A 12,500-nucleotide genomic window follows, 5' to 3' on the forward strand; every position below is an offset into this window, starting at 1 on the left:
TAGAACTTAAGATTTACAGTTTAAAACCGGGATGGTTTTTCTACGACAGTCCCTGCTTTGGTAGCAGCGGCTTGTCTCATACTCCCTCACCCATTAGTACCTCCCTCATCCATCAGTACTGTCTCCATCACCAGTATCCTTTCCTCTTCTGTATGAAGAGGTTGTATGAACCTAGAATGAACCTCTTGCCCTGGTCATTAAGTGTTAGAGCCAAGTATAGAAAAACAAACCCTCTGGCCACTGCTGGCATGAAAAAAGATAAATGCATATCATACGATATTGAAAAATGCCTTTAACCTTCCAAGAGTGATGGAAGACTTGGGCTACAACTACCTCTGCTAAATTAGTGAAGTTTCTGTCTTAACTACCCCTGTTACTCACATACCACTGAGAACTGTGTATATTAGTAGTTCTACCTCTGGCTACAACCAGTTCTGTCATGATTAACACAGTCACCTACTTCTACATCTACTGCTCTTATTAGCTAGGTTGCCTCGTTGTCAAGTGATCGTCTTGATGCAGCTACTGAACAAACATCAGGAGTACATTGACTTCTGATTATCCCATCTTGTTTGATAAAATAATTGCATACGTTTGTCTCCAAGTTTCATTTCAGTATTTGGACTCATTCAGCAGTTCCAATAATTCTTCATGTTGGAGTGTATCGAAGTTAGAGTATTTTAAGCAGCAGTGTGATGTTAACAGTAGGGTGATGTTAACACCAGGGTGATGTTAACAGGAGGGTGATGTTAACACCAGGGTGATGTTAAGCAGCAGTGTGATGTTAACAGCAGGGTGATGTTAACAGGAGGGTGATGTTAACAGCAGGGTGATGTTAACAGTAGGGTGATGTTAACAGGAGGGTGATGTTAACAGCAGGGTGATGTTAACAGCAGGGTGATGTTAACAGCAGGGTGATGTTAACAGCAGGGTGATGTTAACAGTAGGGTGATGTTAACAGTAGGGTGATGTTAACAGGAGGGTGAAGTTAACAGGAGGGTGATGTTAACAGCAGGGTGATGTTAACAGTAGAGTGATGTTAACAGCAGGGTGATGTTAACAGCAGGGTGATGTTAACAGCAGGGTGATGTTAACAGTAGGGTGATGTTAACAGCAGGGTGATGTTAACAGCAGGGTGATGTTAACAGGAGGGTGATGTTAACAGCAGGGTGATGTTAACTGTAGGGTGATGTTAACAGCAGGGTGATGTTAACAGGAGGGTGATGTTAACAGCAGGGTGATGTTAACAGGAGGGTGATGTTAACAGCAGGTGATGTTAACAGCAGGGTGATGTTAACAGGAGGGTGATGTTAACAGGAGGGTGATGTTAACAGCAGGTGATGTTAACAGCAGGGTGATGTTAACAGGAGGGTGATGTTAACAGGAGGGTGATGTTAACAGGAGGGTGATGTTAAGCAGCAGTGTGATGTTAACAGCAGGGTGATGTTAACAGCAGGGTGATGTTAACAGCAGGGTGATGTTAACAGGAGGGTGATGTTAATAGGAGGGTGATGTTAACAGGAGGGTGATGTTAACAGGAGGGTGATGTTAACAGCAGGGTGATGTTAACAGCAGGGTGATGTTAACAGGAGGGTGATGTTAACAGCAGGGTGATGTTAACAGCAGGGTGATGTTAACAGCAGGGTGATGTTAACAGCAGGATGATGTTAACAGCAGGGTGATGTTAACAGGAGGGTGATGTTAACAGCAGGGTGATGTTAACAGGAGGGTGATGTTAACAGCAGGGTGATGTTAACAGCAGGGTGATGTTAACAGCAGGGTGATGTTAAGCAGCAGTGTGATGTTAACAGCAGGGTGATGTTAACAGCAGGGTGATGTTAACAGGAGGGTGATGTTAACAAGAGGGTGATGTTAACAGCAGGGTGATGTTAACAGCAGGGTGATGTTAACAGGAGGGTGATGTTAACAGGAGGGTGATGTTAACAGCAGGGTGATGTTAACAGCAGGGTGATGTTAACAGCAGGGTGATGATAACAGCAGGGTGATGTTAACAGCAGGGTGATGTTAACAGCAGGGTGATGTTAACAGCAGGGTGATGTTAACAGCAGGGTGATGTTAACAGCAGGGTGATGTTAACAGCAGGGTGATGTTAACAGCAGGGTGATGTTAACAGCAGGGTGATGTTAACAGCAGGGTGATGTTAACAGCAGGGTGATGTTAACAGCAGGGTGATGTTAACAGCAGGGTGATGTTAACAGCAGGGTGATGTTAACAGGAGGGTGATGTTAACAGCAGGGTGATGTTAACAGCAGGGTGATGTTAACAGCAGGGTGATGTTAACAACAGGGTGATGTTAACAGCAGGGTGATGTTAACAGCAGGGTGATGTTAACAGGAGGGTGATGTTAACAAGAGGGTGAGTTAACAGTGTGATGTTAACAGCAGGGTGATGTTAACAGCAGGGTGATGTTAACAGGAGGGTGATGTTAACAGGAGGGTGATGTTAACAGCAGGGTGATGTTAACAGGGTGATGTTAACAGCAGGGTGATGTTAACAGCAGGGTGATGTTAACAGCAGGGTGATGTTAACAGCAGGGTGATGTTAACAGCAGGGTGATGTTAACAGCAGGGTGATGTTAACAGGAGGGTGATGTTAACAGCAGGGTGATGTTAAGAGCAGGGTGATGTTAACAGCAGGGTGATGTTAACAGCAGGGGGTGATGTTAACAGCAGGGTGATGTTAACAGCAGGGTGATGTTAACAGCAGGGTGATGTTAACAGCAGGGTGATGTTAACAGCAGGGTGATGTTAACAGCAGGGTGATGTTAACAGCAGGGTGATGTTAACAGCAGGGTGATGTTAACAGCAGGGTGATGTTAACAGCAGGGTGATGTTAACAGCAGGGTGATGTTAACAGGAGGGTGATGTTAACAGCAGGGTGATGTTAACAGCAGGGTGATGTTAACAGCAGGGTGATGTTAACAGCAGGGTGATGTTAACAGGAGGGTGATGTTAACAGGAGGGTGATGTTAACAGCAGGGTGATGTTAACAGCAGGGTGATGTTAACAGCAGGGTGATGTTAACAGGAGGGTGATGTTAACAGCAGGGTGATGTTAACAGCAGGGTGATGTTAACAGCAGGGTGATGTTAACAGCAGGGTGATGTTAACAGCAGGGTGATGTTAACAGCAGGGTGATGTTAACAGCAGGGTGATGTTAACAGCAGGGTGATGTTAACAGCAGGGTGATGTTAACAGGGTGATGTTAACAGCAGGGTGATGTTAACAGGAGGGTGATGTTAACAGCAGGGTGATGTTAATAGCAGGGTGATGTTAACAGCAGGGTGATGTTAACAGCAGGGTGATGTTAACAGCAGGGTGATGTTAACAGCAGGGTGATGTTAACAGCAGGGTGATGTTAACAGCAGGGTGATGTTAACAGGAGGGTGATGTTAACAGAAGGGTGATGTTAACAGGAGGGTGATGTTAACAGCAGGGTGATGTTAACAGGAGGGTGATGTTAACAGCAGGGTGATGTTAACAGGAGGGTGATGTTAGCAGAAGGGTGATGTTAACAGGAGGGTGATGCTAACAGGAGGGTGATGTTAACAAAAGGGCGATGTTAACAGCAGGGTGATGTTAACAGGAGGGTAATGTTAACTGGAGGGTGATGTTAACAGCAGGGTGATGTTAACAGGAGGGTGATGTTAACAGGAGGGTGATGTTAACAGGAGGGTGATGTTAACAGCAGGGTGATGTTAACAGCAGGGTGATGTTAACAGCAGGGTGATGTTAACAGGAGGGTGATGTTAACAGGAGGGTGATGTTAACAGGAGGGTGATGTTACGAGGGTGATGTTAGTAGGAGGGTGATGTTAACAGGAGGGTGATGTTAGCAGGAGGGTGATGATAACAGGAGGGTGATGTTAACAGGAGGGTGATGATAACAGAAGGGTGATGTTAGCAGGAGGGTGATGTTAGGAGGATGATGTCAGCAGGAGGGTGATGTTAGTAGGAGGGTGATGTTAGTAGGAGGGTGATGTTAGTAGGAGGGTGATGTTAGTAGGAGGAGGAGGAGGAGGAGGATCTCAGCAGAAGGGTGATGTTAGCAGGATGGTGATATTAGCACGAGGCTGATGTCAGCAGGAGGGTGATGTTAGTAGGAGGTTGATGTTAGCAGCTGGTGATGTCAGCAGGAGGCTGATGTCGGCAGGAGGGTGATGTTAGTACGAGGGTGATGTTAGCAGGAGGGTGATGTTAGTAGGAGGGTGATGTTAGCAGAAGGCTGATGTCAGCAGGAGGGTGATGTTAGTAGGAGGGTGATGTTAGGATGAGGCTGATGTCAGCAGGAGGGTGATGTTAGTAGGAGGATGATGCTAGTAGGAGACTGATGTCAGCAGGAGGGTGATGCTAGTAGGAGGGTGATGTCAGCAGGAGGGTGATGTTAGTAAGAGGGTGATGTTAGGAGGAGGCTGATGTCAGCAGTAGGGTGATGTTAGTAGGAGGCTGATGTCAGCAGGAGGGTGATGTTAGTAGGAGGCTGATGTTAGTAGGAGGCTGATGTCAGCAGAAGGGTGATGTTAGTAGGAGGGTGATGTTAGTAGGAGGCTGATGTCAGCAGGAGGGTGATGTTAGTAGGAGGGTGATGTTAGCAGCTGGTGATGTCAGCAGGAGGCTGATGTCGGCAGGAGGGTGATGTTAGTAGGAGGGTGATGTTAGCAGGAGGGTGATGTTAGTAGGAGGGTGATGTTAGCAGAAGGCTGATGTCAGCAGGAGGGTGATGTTAGTAGGAGGGTGATGTTAGGATGAGGCTGATGTCAGCAGGAGGGTGATGTTAGTAGGAGGGTGCTGCTAGTAGGAGACTGATGTCAGCAGGAGGGTGATGCTAGTAGGAGGGTGATGTCAGCAGGAGGGTGATGTTAGTAGGAGGGTGATGTTAGGAGGAGGCTGATGTCAGCAGGAGGGTGATGTTAGTAGGAGGCTGATGTTAGTAGGAGGCTGATGTCAGCAGGAGGGTGATGTTAGTAGGAGGGTGATGTTAGTAGGAGACTGATGTCAGCAGGAGGGTGATGTTAGTAGGAGGGTGATGTTAGGAGGCTGATGTCAGCAGGAGGGTGATGTTAGGAGGACGGTGATGTTAGTAGGAGGGTGATGTTAGGAGGGTATGTTAGGAGGAGGCTGATGTCAGCAGGAGGGTGATGTCAGCTGGAGGGTGATGTTAGTAGGAGGGTGATGTTAGTAGGAGGCTGATGTCAGCAGGAGGGTGATGTTAGTAGGAGGCTGATGTCAGCAGGAGGGTGATGTTAGTAGGAGGGTGATAGGAGGAGGCTGATGTCAGCAGGAGGCTGATGTTAGTAGGAGGGTGATATCAGCAGGCGGGTGATGTTAGTAGGAGGGTGATTTTAGGAGGAGGCTGATGTCAGCAGGAGGGTGATGTCAGCAGGAGGGTGATGTTAGGAGGAGGGTGATGTTAGTAGGAGGGTGATGTTAGTAGGTGGGTGATGTTAGGAGGAGGAGGATGTCAGCGGGAGGGTGATGTTAGCAGGATGGTGATGTTATCAGGAGGCTGATGTCAACAGGAGGGTGATGTTAGTAGGAGGGTGATGTTAGCAGCTGGTGATGTCAGCAGGAGCTTGATATCGGCAGGAGGGTGATTTTAGTAGGAGGGTGATGTTAGCAGGAGGGTGATGTTAGTAGGAGGGTGATGTTAGCAGGAGGCTGATGTCAGCAGGAGGGTGATGTTAGTAGGAGGATGATGTTAGGATGAGGCTGATGTCAGCAGGAGGGTGATGTTAGTAGGAGGGTGATGCTAGTAGGAGACTGATGTCAGCACCATGGTGATGCTAGTAGGAGGGTGATGTCAGCAGGACTGTGATGTTAGTAGGAGGGTGATGTTAGGAGGAGGCTGATGTCAGCAGTAGGGTGATGTTAGTAGGAGGCTGATGTCAGCAGGAGGGTGATGTTAGTAGGAGGCTGATGTTAGTAGGAGGCTGATGTTAGTAGGAGGCTGATGTCAGCAGAAGGGTGATGTTAGTAGGAGGGTGATGTTAGTAGGAGGGTGATGTTAGTAGGAGGCTGATGTCACCAGGAGGGTGATGTTAGTAGGAGGGTGATGTTAGAAGGAGACTGATGTCAGCAGGAGGGTGATGTTAGTAGGAGGCTGATGTCAGCAGGAGGGTGATGTTAGTAGGAGGGTGATGTTAAGAACATAAGAAGAACATAAGAACGAAGGAACACTGCAGAAGGCCTACTGGCCCATGCGAGGCAGGTCCAAGTCTCCTACCGGCTTAAGCCAATGCACCCAACCTAGACAGGTCAGGTCACATTGACTTAAGGGAGGAACACGGCAACCGACCTGTTAGCACAAGCTATTAGGTCTAACTCACACCCACCCACATTTACTCATGTATTTATCCAACCTATTTTTAAAGCTACACAACGTTCTGGCCTCTATAACGGTACTTGGGAGTTTGTTCCACTCATCCACAACTCTATTACCAAACCAGTACTTTCCTATATCCTTCCTGAATCTGAATTTTTCCAACTTAAAACCATTGCTGCGAGTCCTGTCTAGGCTAGATATTTTCAGCACACTACATCCCCTTTATTTATTCCTGTCTTCCACTTATACACCTCAATCATATCCCCCCTAATTCTACGTCTTTCTAGAGAGTGCAGTTTCAGGGCCCTTAGTCTATCCTCATAGGGAAGGTTTCTGATACATGGGATCATCTTTGTCATCCTCCTTTGTACATTTTCCAGAGAATTTATATCCATTCTGTAATACGGTGACCAAAACTGTGCAGCATAATCTAAATGAGGCCTAACCAAGGATGTATAGAGTTGAAGAACAACCTGAGGACTCCTATTATTTATGCTTCTTGATATGAAGCCAAGGATTCTATTAGCTTTATTGCGAACACTTATGCACTGTTGTCTTGGTTTCAGATTACTGCTAACCAGAACTCCTAAATCTTTTTCGCAATCCGTAATATTAAGATCTACATTATTTAGTTTATATGTGGCATGGTTATTGTCCTGTCCAACATTTAGAACTTTGCATTTGTCTATATTAAACTGCATCTGCCACTTCTCCGACCACTGCATCAGTCTATTCAAATCTTCCTGGAGTGCTCGAATGTCCTCGTCAGAATGAATTCGACGGCCTATTTTGGTGTCATCGGCAAACTTGCCGATGTCGCTCTTTATGCCCTCATCTATGTCGTTTATGTTGATTGTGAACAGCAGGGGGCCCAACACTGACCCCTGTGGAACACCGCTCGTGACGCTTCCCCACTCTGATTTCTCCCCATTTATGCAAACTCTCTGCTGCCTATTTGTCAACCATGCCTCTATCCAGGAAAAAATTTCTCCTCCTATTCCATGTGCTTTAATTTTCCTCAATAGTCTCTGATGTGGGACCCTGTCAAAAGCCTTACTGAAGTCCATATACACAATATCATATTCATTACCATGATCTACCTCCTCAAATACCTTAGTGAAAAAAGTTAATAAATTCGTAAGGCAGGAACGCCCCTTTGTAAAACCATGCTGAGATTCGTTGATTAATTTATGCTTTTCAAGGTGGCTACGAACTGCCTCGGCAATTATTGATTCCATAAATTTTCCCACTATGGAGGTTAGGCTTATTGGTCTATAGTTCGAAGCTAAGGACCTGTCACCTGTTTTGAAAATAGGTATCACATTTGCCATTTTCCACTTATCTGGCACCATGCCAGTTTGTAGTGATATGTTGAAGAGATTAGCCAAAGGTGTGCTAAGCTCCTCTTTACATTCCTTTAGAACCCTTGCATACAGTTCATCAGGGCCTGGGGATTTGTTAGGTTTCAATTTATCTATTTGCCTAAGGACCATGTCACTTGTGACCCTAATAGTGCTGATGTCAGCAGGAGGGTGATGTTAGCAGGACGGTGATGTTAGTAGGAGGGTGATGTCAGCAGGAGGGTGATGTCAGCTGGAGGATGATGTTAGTAGGAGGGTGATGTTAATAGGAGGCTGATGTCAGCAGGAGGGTGATGTTAGTAGGAGGCTGATGTCAGCAGGAGGGTGATGTTAGTAGGAGGGTGATGTTAGGAGGAGGCTGATGTCAGCAGGAGGGTGATGTTAGTAGGAGGGTGATGTCAGCAGGCGGGTGATGTTAGTAGGAGGGTGATGTTAGGAGGAGGCTGATGTCAGCAGGAGGGTGATGTCAGCAGGAGGGTGATGTTAGGAGGAGGGTGATGTTAGTAGGAGGGTGATGTTAGTAGGTGGGTGATGTTAGGAGGAGGAGGATGTCAGCGGGAGGATGATGTCAGCAAGAGGGTGATGTTAGGAGGAGGGTGATGTTAGTAGGAGGCTGATGTCAGCAGGAGGATGATGTTAGCAGGAGGGTGATGTTAGCAGGAGGGTGATGTCACCAGGAGGGCGATGTCACCGGGAGGGTGATGTTAGCAGGATGGTGATGTAAGCAGGAGGGCGATGTCAGCAGGAGGGTGTTGTTAGTAGGAGGGTGATGTTAGTAGGAGTGTGATGTCAGCGGGAGGATGATGTTAGCGGGAGGGTGATGTTAGCAGGAGGGTGATGATAAGGAGGGTGATGTCAGCAGGAGGGTGATGTCAGCAGGAGAGTGATGTCAGCAGGAGGGTGATGTCAGCAGTAGGGAGATGTTAGCAGGAGGGTGATGTCAGTAGGAGGGTGATGCTAGCGGCAGGGTAATGTGAGCAGCAGGGTGATGTCAGCGGGAGGATAATGTTAGCAGGAGGGTGATGATAAGGAGGGTGATGTCACCAGGAGGTTGATGTTAGCAGGAGGGTGATGTTAGCATGAGGGTGGTGTTAGCAGGAGGGTGATGTAAGCAGGAGGGTGATGTAAGCAGGAGGGTGATGTCAGCAGGAGGGTGATGTCAGCAGCAGGGAGATGTTAGCAGGAGGGTGATATCAGCAGGAGGGTGATGTTAGCAGGAGTGTGATGTCACCAGGAGGGTGATGTCAGCAGGAGGGTGATGTCAGCAGGAGGGTGATGTCAGCAGGAGGGTGATGTCAGCAGGAGGGTGATGTTAGCAGGAGGGTGATGTTAGCATGAGGGTGATGTTAGCAGGAGGGTGATGTCAGCAGGAGGGTGATGTCAGCAGGAGAGTGATGTCAGCAGGAGGGTGATGTCAGCAGTAGGGAGATGTTAGCAGGAGGGTGATGTCAGTAGGAGGGTGATGCTAGCGGCAGGGTAATGTGAGCAGCAGGGTGATGTCAGCGGGAGGATAATGTTAGCGGGAGTGTGATGATAAGGAGGGTGATGTCACCAGGAGGTTGATGTTAGCAGGAGGGTGATGTCAGCAGGATGGTGATGTCAGCAGGAGGGTGATGTCAGCAGGAGGGTGATGTCAGCAGTAGGGTGATGTCAGCAGGAGGGTGATGTCAGCAGCAGGGAGATGTTAGCAGGAGGGTGATGTCAGCAGGAGGGTGATGTTAGCAGGAGGGTGATGTTAGCAGGAGGATGATGTTAGCAGGAGTGTGATGTCAGCAGGAGTGTGATGTCAGCAGGAGGGTGATGTCAGCAGGATGGTGATGTCAGCAGGAGGGTGATGTCAGCAGGAGGGTGATGTTAGCAGGAGGGTGATGTTAGCATGAGGGTGATGTTAGCAGGAGGGTGATGTCAGCAGGAGGGTGATGTCAGCAGGAGGGTGATGTCAGCAGGAGGGTGATTTCAGCAGGAGGGTGATGTCAGCAGGAGGGTGATGTAAGCAGGAGGGTGATGTCAGCAAGAGGGTGATGTTAGTAGGAGGGTGATGTTAGCAGGAGTGTGATGTCAGCGGGAGGATGATGTTAGCGGGAGGGTGATGTTAGCAGGAGGGTGATGATATGGAGGGTGATGTCAGCAGGAGGGTGATGTCAGCAGGAGAGTGATGTCAGCAGGAGGGTGATGTCAGCAGTAGGGAGATGTTAGCTGGAGGGTGATGTCAGTAGGAGGGTGATGCTAGCGGCAGGGTAATGTGAGCAGCAGGGTGATGTCAGCGGGAGGATAATGTTAGCGGGAGGGTGATGATAAGGAGGGTGATGTCACCAGGAGGTTGATGTTAGCAGGAGGGTGATGTTAGCATGAGGGTGGTGTTAGCAGGAGGGTGATGTAAGCAGGAGGGTGATGTCAGCAGGAGGGTGATGTCAGCAGGAGGGTGATGTCAGCAGCAGGGAGATGTTAGCAGGAGGGTGATATCAGCAGGAGGGTGATGTTAGCAGGAGGGTGATGTTAGCAGGAGTGTGATGTCACCAGGAGGGTGATGTCAGCAGGAGGGTGATGTCAGCAGGAGGGTGATGTCAGCAGGAGGGTGATGTCAGCAGGAGGGTGATGTTAGCAGGAGGGTGATGTTAGCATGAGGGTGATGTTAGCAGGAGGGTGATGTCAGCAGGAGGGTGATGTCAGCAGGAGAGTGATGTCAGCAGGAGGGTGATGTCAGCAGTAGGGAGATGTTAGCAGGAGGGTGGTGTCAGTAGGAGGGTGATGCTAGCGGCAGGGTAATGTGAGCAGCAGGGTGATGTCAGCGGGAGGATAATGTTAGCGGGAGGGTGATGATAAGGAGGGTGATGTCACCAGGAGGTTGATGTTAGCAGGAGGGTGATGTCAGCAGGAGGGTGATGTCAGCAGGAGGGTGATGTCAGCAGGAGGGTGATGTCAGCAGGAGGGTGATATCAGCAGCAGGGAGATGTTAGCAGGAGGGTGATGTCAGCAGGAGGGTGATGTTAGCAGGAGGGTGATGTTAGCAGGAGGGTGATGTTAGCAGGAGTGTGATGTCAGCAGGAGTGTGATGTCAGCAGGAGGGTGATGTCAGCAGGAGGGTGATGTCAGCAGGATGGTGATGTCAGCAGGAGGGTGATGTCAGCAGGAGGGTGATGTTAGCATGAGGGTGATGTTAGCAGGAGGGTGATGTCAGCAGGAGGGTGATGTCAGCAGGAGGGTGATGTCAGCAGGAGGGTGATGTCAGCAGGAGGGTGATGTCAGCAGGAGGGTGATGTCAGCAGGAGGGTGATGTTAGCATGAGGGTGATGTTAGCAGGAGGGTGATGTAAGCAGGAGGGTGATGTCAGCAGGAGGGTGATGTTAGCAGCACGGAGATGTTAGCAGGAGGGTGATGTCAGCAGGAGGGTGATGTCAGCAGGAGGGTGATGTCAGCAGGAGGGTGATGTCAGCAGGAGGGTGATGTCAGCAGGAGGGTGATGTCAGCAGGAGGGTGATGTTAGCATGAGGGTGATGTTAGCAGGAGGGTGATGTAAGCAGGAGGGTGATGTCAGCAGGAGGGTGATGTTAGCAGCACGGAGATGTTAGCAGGAGGGTGATGTCAGCAGGAGGGTGATGTCAGCAGGAGGGTGATGCTAGCGGCAGGGTAATGTGAGCAGCAGGGTGATGGTAACAGCAGAGTGATGATAACAGCAGAGTGATGGTAACAGCAGAGTGATGGTAACAGCAGGGTGATGTGAGCAGCAGGGTGATGGTACCAGCAGGGTGATGGTAACAGCAGAGTGATGGTAACAGCAGAGTGATGGTAACAGCAGGGTGATGTGAGCAGCAGAGTGATGGTAGCAGGGGGGTGATGGTAACAGGAAGGTGATGTTAGCAACAGAGTGATGGTAGCAGGAAGGTGATGTTAGCAACAGAGTGATGGTAGAAGGAGGGTGATGTTAGCAGCAGAGTGATGTGAGCAGCAGAGTGATGGTAACAGGAAGGTGATATTAGCAGCAGAGTGATGGTAGTAGGAGGGTGATGTTAGCAGCAGAGTGATGGTAGTAGGAGGGTGATGTTAGCAGCAGAGTGATGGTAGTAGGAGGGTGATGTTAGCAGCAGAGTGATGGTAACAGCAGGGTGATGTTAGCAGCAGAGTGGTGGTAACAGCAGAGTGATGGTAACAGCAGAGTGACGGTAACAGCAGAGTGACGGTAACAGCAGAGTGATGGTAACAGCAGGGTGATGTGAGCGCTGGTTCAAGTTCCCACAAACCTGTTTGTACACTGGAAGGTCACTAGTAGTTCAATACACATCAGCCACAGTGTTAGCTTAGACTTATGCTGTCTTCACTTATATGATTTTGTTCCTGAATGATGTTTATTCTCCGAAGATGATGATGAGTCTCCCAGTTAGCACTGAAAGTGCTACTTCCTTATGTATTTCAATATACCTAAAAAAAATTCTCTTTCATATATATATATATATATATATATACATATATATATATATATATATATATATATATATATATATCGTTACTCGGAGGCAACTTTCCCTCAATCTACCTGTTTATGTTCTTGCAGTATTACATATCTCCTGATAACGCACGGAAGCATATGAAAGATCTTGGGTTGAAGATTTTCATCCCCCATGGCCTGTTTTGTATTGTTAAGACAGCGTGTCTGCGAGTGTGATATATATATATATATATATATATATATATATATATATATATATATATATATAATGTCGTGCCGAGTAGGTAAAACTTATGATTGTGGCTTACATTGCAACGCTCTTCTTGCCAAATAAGACAAGCAAAAATTTGTCTGC

The 12,500-nt window shown here is 48.1% G+C and overlaps 1 protein-coding gene across 7 annotated transcripts in view; it reads left to right on the plus strand.

Annotated features, from left to right (window-relative positions):
• The window catches only part of SNF4Agamma (SNF4/AMP-activated protein kinase gamma subunit), a 998,728-nt gene that overhangs the window by 663,244 nt on the left and 322,984 nt on the right, over positions 1 to 12,500 (plus strand). The gene's annotated exons all lie outside the window — the stretch shown is intronic.

Source organism: Cherax quadricarinatus, chromosome 17 (assembly GCF_038502225.1).
Source record: "Cherax quadricarinatus isolate ZL_2023a chromosome 17, ASM3850222v1, whole genome shotgun sequence".
Classification (NCBI taxonomy): Eukaryota; Metazoa; Arthropoda; class Malacostraca; order Decapoda; family Parastacidae; genus Cherax; species Cherax quadricarinatus.